Here is a 13,348-nt window from a genome sequence, read left to right on the forward strand (position 1 = left end):
AAAAAAAAAAATTTTTTTAAAAAGTTGGCTTTCCATAGACTTTCATCTTCTAAAGGGTGGGGGATGGGAGGATGTGTTGGAATTTGTGCCACTCCTATCAGCCATCTCTCATCCTCCAGAGGTCATATCCACCTCCGCCGGGGTCAGGGGCTCAGTGCAGTCAGTGCTAAAGATTAAAGGGGAGCTCTGGGCAAGACCTGATGAGGAAGCAAGCAATGGTACTTAAAGTATTACTAAACCCACAACAGTCCAATCAGTCTGTAGATGCAGTAAAGCATTCTTGTTATACTCACTGTGTAACCTAAGGGGTTAATCCTCTGCATTGTGTAAAAAGGATGTTTAATCCTGTCTTCTCTGCCCCTCCTCTTGTTGAAATGAACATCTGATACCGACTAAATCCATAACCGCATGCACATGCTTAGTTTGGTGTGCATTGCTATATTTTTGGGGGTTGGTCTTGGGAGGTTGCATGTGATCAGCACAGGGCCAATCAGAACTGTCAAGACAGAGGGGCAGAGGTTTTATATCCTCCTAGAGCAGAAAGAAAACTTCTCCAACAAACTTTAAACGGTGCTCTGCTGAAGTCACAAGATGGCGCTAACTGCTGATGAGAAAAGGTATTAAGCAGTTTTTAAGGACTAAAATACTTGTATTGCCATGTTGTGTGTCCTATGGGAGATCAGATATAGTGAATGCGGGGTCTGGGGAGATCAGATATAGTGAATGCGGGGTCCGGGGAGAGCAGATATAGTGAATGCGGGGTCCAGGGAGACTGAATATAGTGAATATGTGTCCGGGGAGACTGAATATAGTGAATATGTGTCCGGGAGACCAGATATAGTGAATGCAGGGTCTGGGGAGAGTGGATATAGTGAATGCAGGGTCCGGGGGAGAGTGGATATAGTGAATGCGGGGTACGGGGAGAGTGGATATAGTGAATGCGGGGTCCGGGGAGAGCGGGTATAGCGAATGCGGGGCCCGGGGAGACAGGATATAGTGAATGCGGGTTCCGGGGAGACAGGATATAGTGAATGCAGGGTCTGAGGGGACCGGATATAGTGAATGCAAGGTCTGGGGAGACCGGATATAGTGAATGCAGGGTCCGGGGAAAGTGGATATAGTGAATGCAAGGTCCGGGGAGAGTCAATATAGTGAATGCAAGGTCCGGGGAGAGTGAATATAGCGAATGCAGGGTCTGGGGAGAGCGGATATAGTGAATGCAGCGTCCGGGGAGAGCGGATATAGTGAATGCAGCGTCCGGGGAGAGCGGATATAGTGAATGCAGGGTCCGGGGAGAGCGGATATAGTGAATGCAGGGTCCGGGGAGAGCGGATATAGTGAATGCAGGGTCTAGGGAGACCAGATATAATGAATGCAGGGTCCGGGGAGAGTGGATATAGTGAATGCAGGGTCTAGGGAGACCAGATATAATGAATGCATGGTCCGGGGTTTCGTAATACTTTTAAGTCTGACATACATAGATTAAAAGAAAAGTCCAGGCAAAGATCTTTTGGTTGTACTTCTCCTGTGGATTACAGAAGTGTAGTTCGTTCAGCACTCCTGTGACCCATAAGTCCGCTGACGTCACACAGCATGGCCAGGCTGGGTCAAGATTCCGACTTCAAAGTCAGGATCCACTCCAGACTCTGGAGAAGCACCTGGCTCAGCCTCTCCGTGAACAACAAAGAGTTTGAGCCTGCCGCTGCCTCCCCCTCCACAGCTCGGGGCTACAGAGAGTGCTGGAAGGGTTGAGCTGACAGCTGACATGTGATTGCAGAGTTATTGCCCTTACAGCCTAAGGGGGACAGATGAAGTATTGAACCAATGCTTCATCCACCTAGGTAAGTCGCAGTAGTGGAAACAAAAACAAGGCCGACTTAGCTAAGAAATTACGGTCCGGCCAATAGTAATCGGCCAAATTACACTACGGCTATGGTCAACATGATTGTACAGAAGACAAATGAGGATTCATCTTGGGCACAACCAGCATGTCTGCTTTTTGCAAAGACAGTTACTTGCAGCTGATATAGCCATGAGGACTAAAAACAGAGTATTGTACCAGCCCTGAATGCTGCCCACACCTCCAACTGCCAGAATCCAGTAACACAAAGGCAGACAATCACACAGCAGCAATGACTGTGTTGACATGTGAAGAAAGTGACTTTCACCCCTTCCACATGGGGCGGAAGGAAAGTAAAGCATAGCAGCAATGGAAGCCTAACATTGGCCCTGATGGGAGCAGCTCTGCCTCAGCTCCCAAATCCTACACCTCAACCTTGATGTCACCTACAGAGAAAATATCCCCAAACACATTGAAGGTACTTACAGTGGGCGTGAGGAGGAGAGAAGTCATCCCTCTCCTCTTGGTCCAGCTCACCCTCTTCCAACATGGCTGGAGCTACACAAACAACAAGAAAGAACACAACAAACACCTTCAAGATATCCCATATCCTTCTGACATCAGGTGTCCCTATCGGAGTGCTCCCTTACCTCAGGTGTCACCAACAAAGTGCCTCCTGACATCAGGTGTCCCAATCGGAGTGCTCAATTACATGAGGTGTCCCCAGGGTGCCCACATTACCTCAGGTGTCCCCATCAACGTGCCCTCACTTCAAAGGGTTCCCATGAGAGTGCCCCCTTACATCAGGTGTTCCCATGAGAGTGCCCCCTTACATCAGGTGTTCCCATGAGAGTGCCCCCTTATTCAGGTGTCCCCATGAGAGTGCCCCCCCTTACATCAGGGGACATCAAGGGCATTGAGATGACAAAGGGGGAGGATCTTTGGTCACTTTTTAGAACATCAAAATGTAGTCTTTCCTGTTTGAAGTCGAAAGTTGTAAGTTACATTACAACGCCTCCACCACACCCAATATTCTCCATCGTTTCTGTGTTCTGCAGCCTGAATGTCTCAAGAAATAAGTCGGACCTGGAAGGTAAGGCTAAATGTTACCCTATATATCTGATATTATTATTATTATTATACAGGGTTTACATAGCGCCAACAGTTTGCACAGCACTTTACAAAATGAAGGCAGACATTACAGTTACAATACATACATGGAGATGAGTTGGCGCAAATTAGATGTTCACTGTCAGCTCCATATTCCCACTATGGGTGGAGGGTAAAGAGAAGGTGAAGGGGGGAGGGAAAGAGAGACCACTGCTACATCCAGCAGAAGATCCACAGGGGCACCGGGACGGTTAGTACTTCAAGGCAACCTTCAGGGCAGAGCAGAAGCGAGTCTCCAATGTCACATATGAAAAAAAAAAAAGATTGAGAAGGCGCCACCAAGTGCAGTCCGCCAACCCTCCACCACAAACACTGTATATAGGATACTGATATAGTATTACACGAGGCAGGGGGATCCTCCAGATGTGTAATAGAAGGGATCTGTGTGGTTTAGAATCACTCTGTGGGTCTGGGTTACTGAACTGCAATCTGTATTCTTACTGGTATAAAGTATTGTAGTTTTCCTGCTCCAGTACCTCCTGTATGGAATGGGAGTATTTCTGTGACATGCTTTATAGTTTTTGTACCTCTCATCCTCATATAAAGTATGAGATAAGGAAAAACCAACTTTTTAATTCAACCTTTAAATTGAACTGTTACAAAAGTTATAATTTAAGGGATCTTGAAACCTAAAAGTGAAACTTCTAGAGTCTGATATAAACACACACACACACACACACACACACACACACACACACACACACACACACACACACACACACACACACACACACACACACACACACACACACACACACACGTATAAAAAAATCTCTATAGACAACGCTTTTTAAGCCTCTACAGGTTACCAGTTTAGAGTTACACAGGAGGTCTGGTGCTAAAATTATTGTTCTCACAATGTTCGTGGCTATATATCACATGTGTGGTTTGATTGCTGTTTCCATACACTATATTGCAAAAAGTATTTGGCTAGCCCTCCAAATCATTTGATTCAAGTTTTCTAATCCCCTCCATGGCCACAGGTGTATACAGTCAAGCACCTAGGCATGCAGACTGCTTCTGCAAACATTGGTGAAAGAATGGGTCGCTCTCAGGAGCTCAGTGACTCCAAGCGTGGTCCCGTGATAGGTGGCCACCTGTGCAATAAGTCCATCCGTGACATTTCCTGGCTACTAAATATTCCACGCTCAACTGTTAGTGGGATTATAACAAAGTGGAAGCAACTGGGAACAACAGCCACTCAGCCACCAAGTGGTAGGCCACGTCACATGACAGAGTGGGGTCAGTGCATGCTGAAGTGCACAGTGCGCAGAAGTCGCCAGCTGTCTGCAGAGTCAATAGCTAAAGACCTCCAAACTTGGTGTGGCTTTCAGATTAGCACAACAACAGTGCGTAGAGAGGTTTATGGAATGGGTTTCCATGGCCGATCAGCTGCATCCAAGCCTTACATCACCAAGTGAATTGCGTCGGATGCCGTGGTGTAAAGTGCGCCGCCACTCGACTCTAGAGCAGTAGAGCCGAGTTCTCTGGAGGGACCAATCCTGCTTCTCTGTCTTGCAATCCGATGGATGTGTCTGGGTTTGATGGTTGCCTGGAGAATGGTACTTACTTGACTGCATTGTGCCAAGTGTAAAGTTTGGTGGAGGGGGATTATGGTGTGGGGTTGTTTTTCAGGGGCTGGGCTTGACCCCCTAGTTCCAGTGAAGGGAACTCCTAAGGCATCAGTATAACAAGACATTTTGGACAATTTCATGCTCCCAACTTTGTGGGAAGAGTTTGGGGATGGCCCCTTCCTGTTCCAACATGACTGCCCACCAGTGCACAAAGCAAGATTCATAAAGACATGGATGAGCGAGTTTGGGGTGGAGGAACATGACTGGCCTGCACAGAGTCCTGACCTCAACCCCATAGAACACCTTTGGGATGAATTAGCGTGGAGACTTCAAGCCAGGCCTCCTCCCCCGACATCAGTGCCTGACCTGACAAATGTGCTTCTGGAAGAATGGTCAAACCTTCCCATAGACACACTTCTAAACCTTGTGGACAGCCTTCCCAGAAGCCAATGCAATATTGAACATTGGTCTATTAGACTGCAGAGCTCTCCTCTGCCCTCCAAAGCATCTGATCAAATCAAGCTTCAAATCAAGATCGGTTTTATCTGATCTTGGAGCATGGGGGGGTTGCCATTGCGACCCCTGAAGTTACGCTCATGAAAAAGGATATTTTATAAATAAGGCCCCAATCACACTGTCCTTGTCCTGCTGAGTATGTTCCTGTGTGCATTACTACAATGAAAGGCACAGCATGATACTTACGATGGTGCGATTCAGTGACATTCACTCTGAATAGCACCCCAATACACACCACCAGAGGCAATGCGTGGTAATGCTGTGCAGTACAGTGCTCTGTCAGAAAAGGTTCAGATCTGATTTCTGGAATGCTGAGGTGCAAGCAATTCCAGTTGTTCTGAATAGACTGCATAACACAGCGCACATTAACATGTGCAAAAATTAGCATGCTTTATACAACGTGTCTTAGTGGTTAGGTGTGTCTGATCCTCATGCTGAGATTTCTGTACCAGGACACAGAGCACTGCCCCGGGGGGAGGGGGGGACATACCGCAGTCTGGGGGACTCCTCACTCGGAGGAGTCTTATCTTCTTAGAGAGACCACCCAGCCATACAGTCCTGTGAATGGCAAACACGAGATAAAAGGCATCTTTGCTAACCCCCCTTTTTTAGTGCTATTAAGAATTCATGGCAGCACAAGTTCGATGTCCATTTTGGCATGTTTTTAGTTCATTTCTGAAAACGCCGAAGTGTGAAAGTCAGCAGGCTTCCTCCATCCACACTATACAGCATGGGTGGACATGTCCCGTCTGCTGACCTATTGTATGTATAGCACGTTTGGAGATCACACAACAACAGTGATATGATCTGTGAAAGTAATGTGTAGCAATTCTAAGAAAAGACTCATTCATTGGTGACCTTCCTCATGTATAGGGGCTCATACACTGGTGAATTCCCTCATATATAAGGGCCTAGCACTGGCAATCATCCTCCCTCCCTAGTGGCACATTCACAATCTGGGAGCAGAGAAAGCTGTCCTCCCCCCCCAACAGCCAGCCAGAGTGGAAGATGTGGGGCCCCCAGCAGAGGCGCTGGCATTAGGGCAGTGTATTGCCAACCTCTGCCCAGCACCTTCAGCGGCTTCAGGGAATCTCTATCCCCCGCCACCAGCTCCAGGGATTTAATAGACTTCTGCTGAGAAGGAACCTCCCAGTGAACCTCACGCAGAAGAGCTGGCATCAGAGCAGCGCACTTCCAATCTCTCCCCAGTGAAAGGCAGAGAAGCTCGAATTTACACCTGAAGCACTGGCAAGTTAACAGAGTCAAAGACCTCTGCCCCACACCCACAGCAGTTCTGGTGATCCAGGGAAAGAAGGTGGCAATTCTTCTTCCCCAACAGCAGTGTAGGGACTCAGGAGCGAAGGATGTCCTCGCTCCACAGCAGGAGTCCGAGAGTCCAGGAGATGGAGCAACTGGCTCATCTCCCCAGAGGCAGTACAATAACCTGAGAGCAGAAAAATCTGTCTTCCCTCCCCAGCAAGACAGTATCAAAGAAAGGTCATCTCAGCAGCCGGATGAGATGGAGTAGCCAGCTCATCTCCCCAGCGGCAGTTCAAGGACCCGGGAGAGGAGGAAGCTGTCTTCACTCCCCAGCGGAAGATCCCCAGTTCAGGAGAGGAGGCGATCGTCCTCCCTCCCCAACAGCAGATCCATAATGTGGGAGCAAAGGAAGCCATCCTCCTTCCTCAACAGTCAGCCAGAGTGGAGGGTGTGGAGTCCCCAGCTGAATCACTAGCAACAGGGTAGTGCTCCTCTGGCCTGTGCCTAGCACCTCATATATCTTCATAGCTCCAGGGAGGCAGTCAGCCCCACTCCCCAGCAGCAGATCAAGCCCTGGAAAGGTAAGGACCTCCCAGCTGAAGCGCTGGCCGAGGATCCATGAACTCTGCTCCACACCTACAGATGGCAACTCTTCCCTGTGGCCAAGAATGGAGAGTGTGTGGACCAACTATGTGGGTTCACTCTGCCTAACACATATCCAGACCAGGTCGAGGTCTGGGACCCAGGTAGTCTACCTTTGAGGGGGGAGAAATGTGACAGACCCAACCAGGACGGGCTTATGCAGAGGACTAGGGGCTAGCCTTCTACCCACTGATTATGGCCCATGGAGGAAACCAGGGATTTTGTCTGCTTCTCCTGGTCAGAGCAGGGAGGAGAGCTCAGTTCAGCCTCTGGAGCAGATCATTCTCTAATGATGGACAACAACATGGTGAACATTGAGAGTGAGGCTTGTATTAATTCACCAAATGAAGACAACAAAGCTTCCTTTCTGGAGTGGATGGAAAGGTATAATATTTATCTTGTACAGGTTAATGGTCAGAGGAATTATGGTGGCCTTCCTGGAAGAAGGTCCTTCAATTTGGACAGAAGTATTTATCAACAATCTCCCTTAAGAAATCTATGAAGATAAATTAATTGCACTTTTCAGACTGCTGAAACACTATGAGTTTTGTCCTTTGTTGACTTTTTTAGTGGACAGATAACTCAAGTGAAAGCCAAATACCTGGAAGTCAACATGTTTAATGTACTTTTTGTATCCAGGGCTGTGGACTTCTTGCTGGATTGTCTGGGGTGGGCTCCCTGACTAAATCAAAGCTGGTCTGAGTACTACATAGTTACATAGCTAGTTTGGCTGAAAAAAAAAAAAGACTTAAGTCCATCCAGTTCAACCATTAAAAAAATAAAAAGTTATAATCCTATACCCACAGCTGATCCAGAGGAAGGCCAAAAAAACCCAGCAAAGCATGATCCAATTTGCTCCTGTAGGGAAAAAATTCCTTCCTGATCCCCCGAGAGTCAATCGGATATTCCCTGGATCAACTTTCCCTATAAATGTTAGTATCAGTTATATTCTGTGTATCTAGGAAAGAATCCAGGACTTTTTTTTAAAGCAATTCATGGAGCTGTCCAGAACCAACTCTTGGAGTCTATTTCACATTTTCACACTCTCACTGTGAAGAAACCTTTCTGTGTTTGGAGATTAATTTTCTTTTCCTCCAGATGAGTGCCTGGCTGTTGATTAGCTTACTGTTTAATTAGGTTACTGTTACCTGCCAGGAATGGGCCCTGTTAACAATTAGAAAAAAAATGTACAAAATTGAAATGAGATGCACCTGTCAAACACGTGCAGAAAAATTGGGCCTTGGGTGTTGGTGGTGCCCTAAACTAAAAATATTGTTGGAAGAAAGCATAATCAGGATTCAGGAATAGGATAGGCAGTCTTCAAGGGATCCCTAACAAATGTAATCAGTTACATCAGCTTTGGGGGCAAGATAGTTGCTGTTGATCCAGGATTGATTCATTTTGATAAATGTCAGCTGGTCAACGGGGTCTGTGGACAGACGCACTCTTTTATCCGTCACAAAACGTCCAGCAGCACTGAACGTCCGTTCGGAAAGAATGCTGGATGCAGGACAGGCCAGTAGCTTGATGACATATTGAGCAGGTTCTGGCTAGTGATGCATCCTCAAGACCCAGTAACCCAGTGGATGCTCAGTTGGAAAGGTCTCCAAGTCTGCCCATATGATGCAGACTCCACCGATGCGTGCTTATACCTAAAAGCCCTGGGCGCTGAGGACTAAAGAATTGTTTAAAGGCATTGGTCAGTCGACCACCTTCTCCACCGCTCTTCCTTTGACCGAATAAAGCCTCAGAAACATGTTGTCCAGGAACTGGTAACCTCCCATTGTCTGGAAAGGTGCTTACACAAATATTTTTTTCAAGGCGTCCTCAAGATGTTTCATCCTCTGCTCCCTTTGCAAAGACTGGATGAGCTCTGCAACTTTACCCTTGTAAAGTGGATAGGACACAGCGATCACGGAGAGCGCCGGGTGCCGTGCCACTGGGGGGCTTGCGGGAGGGCGTGTTCTGGGAGGACGTCATATGATGACGTCATTCAGCTATAGCGCGGTTACCAAGTGGTTAACTAAAGCCTCCTGGTGCTCCGTCCTACTCATGGACTCCATTACTGCATACATACTGGATATAGCAAAGCTGGAGGGATGAAGAGGCTAAGGCTCCATGAACACTAGCATTTTTTTTCTGCTCCTGGAAGTTAAATAGTGTTCTCCTGTGTGTCCATGCACACTGCTTTAGGCTATTAACGTTTTTAGAGCCTCAGCTTCCAGTAGCAGAAAAAAAATTGTTTTTGTACAGTTTTTTGGAGCGTTTTTCCAGCAGAAAAAAGATGCTAAATGTTACTAACTTTGTTTCTAGCTTTTTCTTTTTATTTCTACATGTACTGTAAAAGTGCTAATAAAATGGCAACGCTCCTAAACGATACTACAATGATACTAAAAAACATTATTACCAGCATTTTTTATCCAGGTTTTGAGCTTAAAAAACCCGCTAGTGTGCATGGAGCCTAACAGTGTTTTGTAAGGAACTTTGACCTGTATTTCTTATTTTATCAGATGATTGTTTTGCCATCTAAAATGTGGTGACCACGTCCAATGTTCCCCAGTTCCATTATAGATCTGGTAAGATGTCTGGAAGATGATCCCACGTGTGGTGGCATAAAGCTGGCCACACACCAGTAGCATTTTAAAGAAATGTATTCAGAACATTTGCTAAATTTTGTAGTAGTTAATGGGGTTGAATTGGTTATCGTTTTCAACCGTAGTCATGAGAAAAAATTGAAGGAGCAGGTCAGAATATTTTTTTCTCGAATGAAATTCTGGCAATGAATGTGGTTTTGATTTGGGAAATTCCATTCAATCCAAATCGAATTTTAACCCCCCTGGCGTTATTCCTCAGTGTAAAGTTTCAGTACCAAAAGCGGTAACCCCCCCTTATCTACACTCGAGCTTACCATGCGGCGTTGCTCAGGGATTCCCTGCAGCGCTTACCTTGTCCTCCACTCTCGCGATGCGTCTGCTGCAGCATCCCTGGCCATCTCCTCCTGCCAATTCCAGTTTCCGTGTTCCAGTCCCAGCGAGCGCCGGGGGGCGTACGGGGGCTGGAACCGGCGGCAAATTTAAAAACTGTAATTTTCTAATAAACGAATATGACATAGTATAACATTCCTGTATCAAACCATTTCACATACATTTTGTCCCGAGTGCTTTGTCCGGCGCCCTGCCTGCATTTTGACTGTTCTTTCTGCCTGGAAACTGAGAAACGTCCGTGGCGTCCAAAAAGCGTCCCTTTAGGTCAAAAGTGGTTGTAGACCGGCTAGAGAACAGCGATAGTAAATCAGAACCACTTGCAGAATTGAGTGATAATGATTTGTGGGGAAATTCGTCAGACACTGAAAACGATTTTGTGACTTTGCTCAGTGATGTGCGAACTTGGCGCTGTATTTCAAATTTCAGTGTTTTTGGTTTGATTATATTATTGAATTAAATTTATTATTATTATTATATTATTTTTTATGATTATTTATTAAATTATAATTTATTTCGTGTTTCAAGTTTTATCATACCCGGGATGTTTACTAGACTCTTGTTCAGATTTCAGTGAGTTATTCCTAAAAATGAAAGGCTTACAATAAAAAAATGACATATTTCCATGCAAAAAAATGTGCCACTTTCAGCACAGAAATACTGACATAATCAGATCGCTAGGGAGGTTAAAATCAAATGCAATTTTGGAGTGCATTCGTCTGTTGCCATTATCAAATGTACTGTTTGGATTCTACATATGATTTAACATTTTTTTGAGACAGATAAAACTTTATTTTGATGGTATTTATTCACCACTGGGATTTTTATTTTTTTGTTATATAAATGAAAATCCCAAAATTTTGAAAAAAAGTGTTTTTATTATAAAATTTTGCAAATAAATAATATTTCTTCATAAATCTTGGCCAAATGTATACATATATATTTTTAGTGAAGAAAAAAAAAAAAAAAAAAATTAGTTTATAACCAAAAATTATAATTTTTCAAATTTTGTTTTACATTTTTATATTATTATTTTTAACATACTGTCACCCTAGCAATACAGTGTCACCATAGTGACACTGTACTACTTGTGGGGGTGATGATTTTTTTTTCTCTTTTTTTACTGATTGCTTTTACACCAATACAGGTTGTAAAAGCAATAATTTCTCCTTTTCTCTTGCAGCCATTGAGAAATACTGTGAGAGCTGTGATTGGCTACAGTTTGTCACATGGTACAAGGCTGTTGTGAATAGCCTTGTACCATGTGACCTCTGTGATCATTCACAGATTTCACAAGCTGTAAGCAGAGATGTCAGAATTGACATCTTGCTTACTCTTATTCATGTGATCACTGATTGGCGAATCAGTGATCACATGAATCGGGACCTCACACAAAGGTCCCGTACAGCAATTTGTGTCCCGCTGTGTCCTCTGGATAGCATCAGATTGCCTGTCAGTACACCAGTCATCACATTTAACCCCTTGATTGCCAGGAAGACGCTCATACTCAATAAACCTCCATTGCTAGTATAGTGTCTGAATGGATCAATATCTTTGATCAGATCAGCACTAAACTAGCATTCACATTATTATAGTGTCCCCAAAAACACAGTGTTAGCGGGATCAGCCCCGGCACCTGCCAGCACCTGCGTTAAGCCCCTACGCTTACCCCCCCTTCTCCCCCAGCAAGTGCAGTGTCAGTAGGTCACTGTCACTTGATACATTGCACACAAAGCTGCAGTGTTCACAGAATCAGGCCTGATCTCTGCTAGCACTTGCCGGTAAATTTTGATGACTCTCATAAGCAGCAGAATGCCAGTACTAGTGTCAGGCTACATTTGGGGAACTGGTGAGCATCAGCGGTCTAGTACATCCTGGCCTTTTACATACCAGCACTGCAGTATCACTTGGTGACGTGGCGAGTCCCATAAGTGCAGTACAAGCTGGTGTGATGGCGAGCACAAGTATTGTCCCGCAACCACCAAGAATTCGCACACAGGCCCCATAGAGCCCCTAGAATCCTTCAGGATGTGCTTGCAAATCCCGATTGGCAGCTCACAAATTCTGCAGCACCCATGCTTCCCCTATTCACTGTACAAACCCAGAATTCAGGTGGAAACAGCAAATTTAACTACTCCCCTTGATTTTTTTGGAGCTGTATTTCATGGAAGATCTGTATTCATTGATTGTGGATCAAAGCAATGTATATGCACAACAATTTATTGCCGCCAACCCAAATTGAAACCTTTCCAGACCATTCGCATGGAAACCCATTAAGGTTTCCGAATTAAATTTTTTTTGGGCCTAACCCTCAACATGGGCATTACTAAAAAAAAATGAATTGCGGTTGTATTGGTCCACAGACCCGATTCATCATATGCCCATGTTCTCTGCTGCCATGGCCAGGCATAGATATGAGAGTATAATGTGTTTTATGCATTTCAAAGACAATGCACTCTGTAGTCCTCGAGGTGACCCTGAATTTGACCAGCTCCACAAAATTCAGCCCCTCATAAATCACCTTAACCCCTTCACACCAGCACCTCACGGCACTTTAAGAGTTTCAGAAGCCGGGAGGCGGGGCGAGGTTTAGGGTCATGTGACCGCCGTGATGGTGGTCACATGATCAGGAAAGGTCCTGATCAAAATAGGAGATCGGGACCTTTCCTTGAGTACCGGACAAGTGTGATGGGAGCGTGCAGGGCGTGCGCTCTCGGCACATATGTCCTTTTTTAATAGAACACAAATGTGCGGCTGCTCAGCGTCTAGGCCCAGACGCCGGGAGGCCACACATTTGCATTGGGCTGGCGTGAAGAGGTTAACCAAAAATTTGCAGATGTCTATACTCCCCAGCAAAAAATCTGCATTGATGAGTCCCTCATTAATTTTTCTGTCCGCCTTCCCTGTCAGAGGGCAGTAGGCTATACATATAAGTTTCGGATTTACGAGGGAAAAGAAAGTCATGTGGAGCCCCCCGGATGCCCAGACTACATGGGGAGCAGTGACAAGATAGTTTGGGACTTGGTGTCTTCCTTTTTCCATATGGGGTACCACTTATACGTGGACAATTTTTATTCAAGCGTGCCACTATTTAGACATTTGTACAATCTTGGAATTGGTGCATGTAGCACCGTGCAACCTAACGTGTGCCACCATTAGAAGTGGGTGCATGCAGGGCGGTATATTCTAGTGGTGGGCATACCACACACTTTTTCTGGTAGAGATTTCTTCTCTTTTTTTCTTTCAGCCTACAGGCTGCATACAAAAAAAAAAAAGAACATAGCATATATACCAAACAAGGACCAGCAACGTACTGGTACATCACTGGACTTTGAATGGTTATACTGGGATGATGCCTACAGCTG

The 13,348-nt window shown here is 45.4% G+C and overlaps 2 protein-coding genes across 3 annotated transcripts in view; one reads left to right on the forward strand and one right to left on the reverse strand.

Moving 5' to 3' along the window:
• The window catches only part of LOC149434336 (NACHT, LRR and PYD domains-containing protein 3-like), a 319,711-nt gene that overhangs the window by 128,182 nt on the left and 178,181 nt on the right, over window positions 1-13,348 (reverse strand). The gene's annotated exons all lie outside the window — the stretch shown is intronic.
• Window positions 2,850-13,348, forward strand: part of LOC149434338 (NACHT, LRR and PYD domains-containing protein 12-like) — a 91,469-nt gene continuing 80,970 nt past the window's right edge. For both annotated transcript variants that reach the window (XM_089663801.1, XM_089663804.1), the window contains exon 1: window positions 2,850-2,933. The gene's annotated coding sequence lies outside the window, so the exon portion shown is untranslated. The remainder of the gene's footprint in view (window positions 2,934-13,348) is intronic.

Source organism: Staurois parvus, unplaced genomic scaffold (assembly GCF_062004578.1).
Source record: "Staurois parvus isolate SC_StPar_1 unplaced genomic scaffold, SC_StPar_1.0 ptg001769l, whole genome shotgun sequence".
Lineage (NCBI taxonomy): Eukaryota > Metazoa > Chordata > Amphibia > Anura > Ranidae > Staurois > Staurois parvus.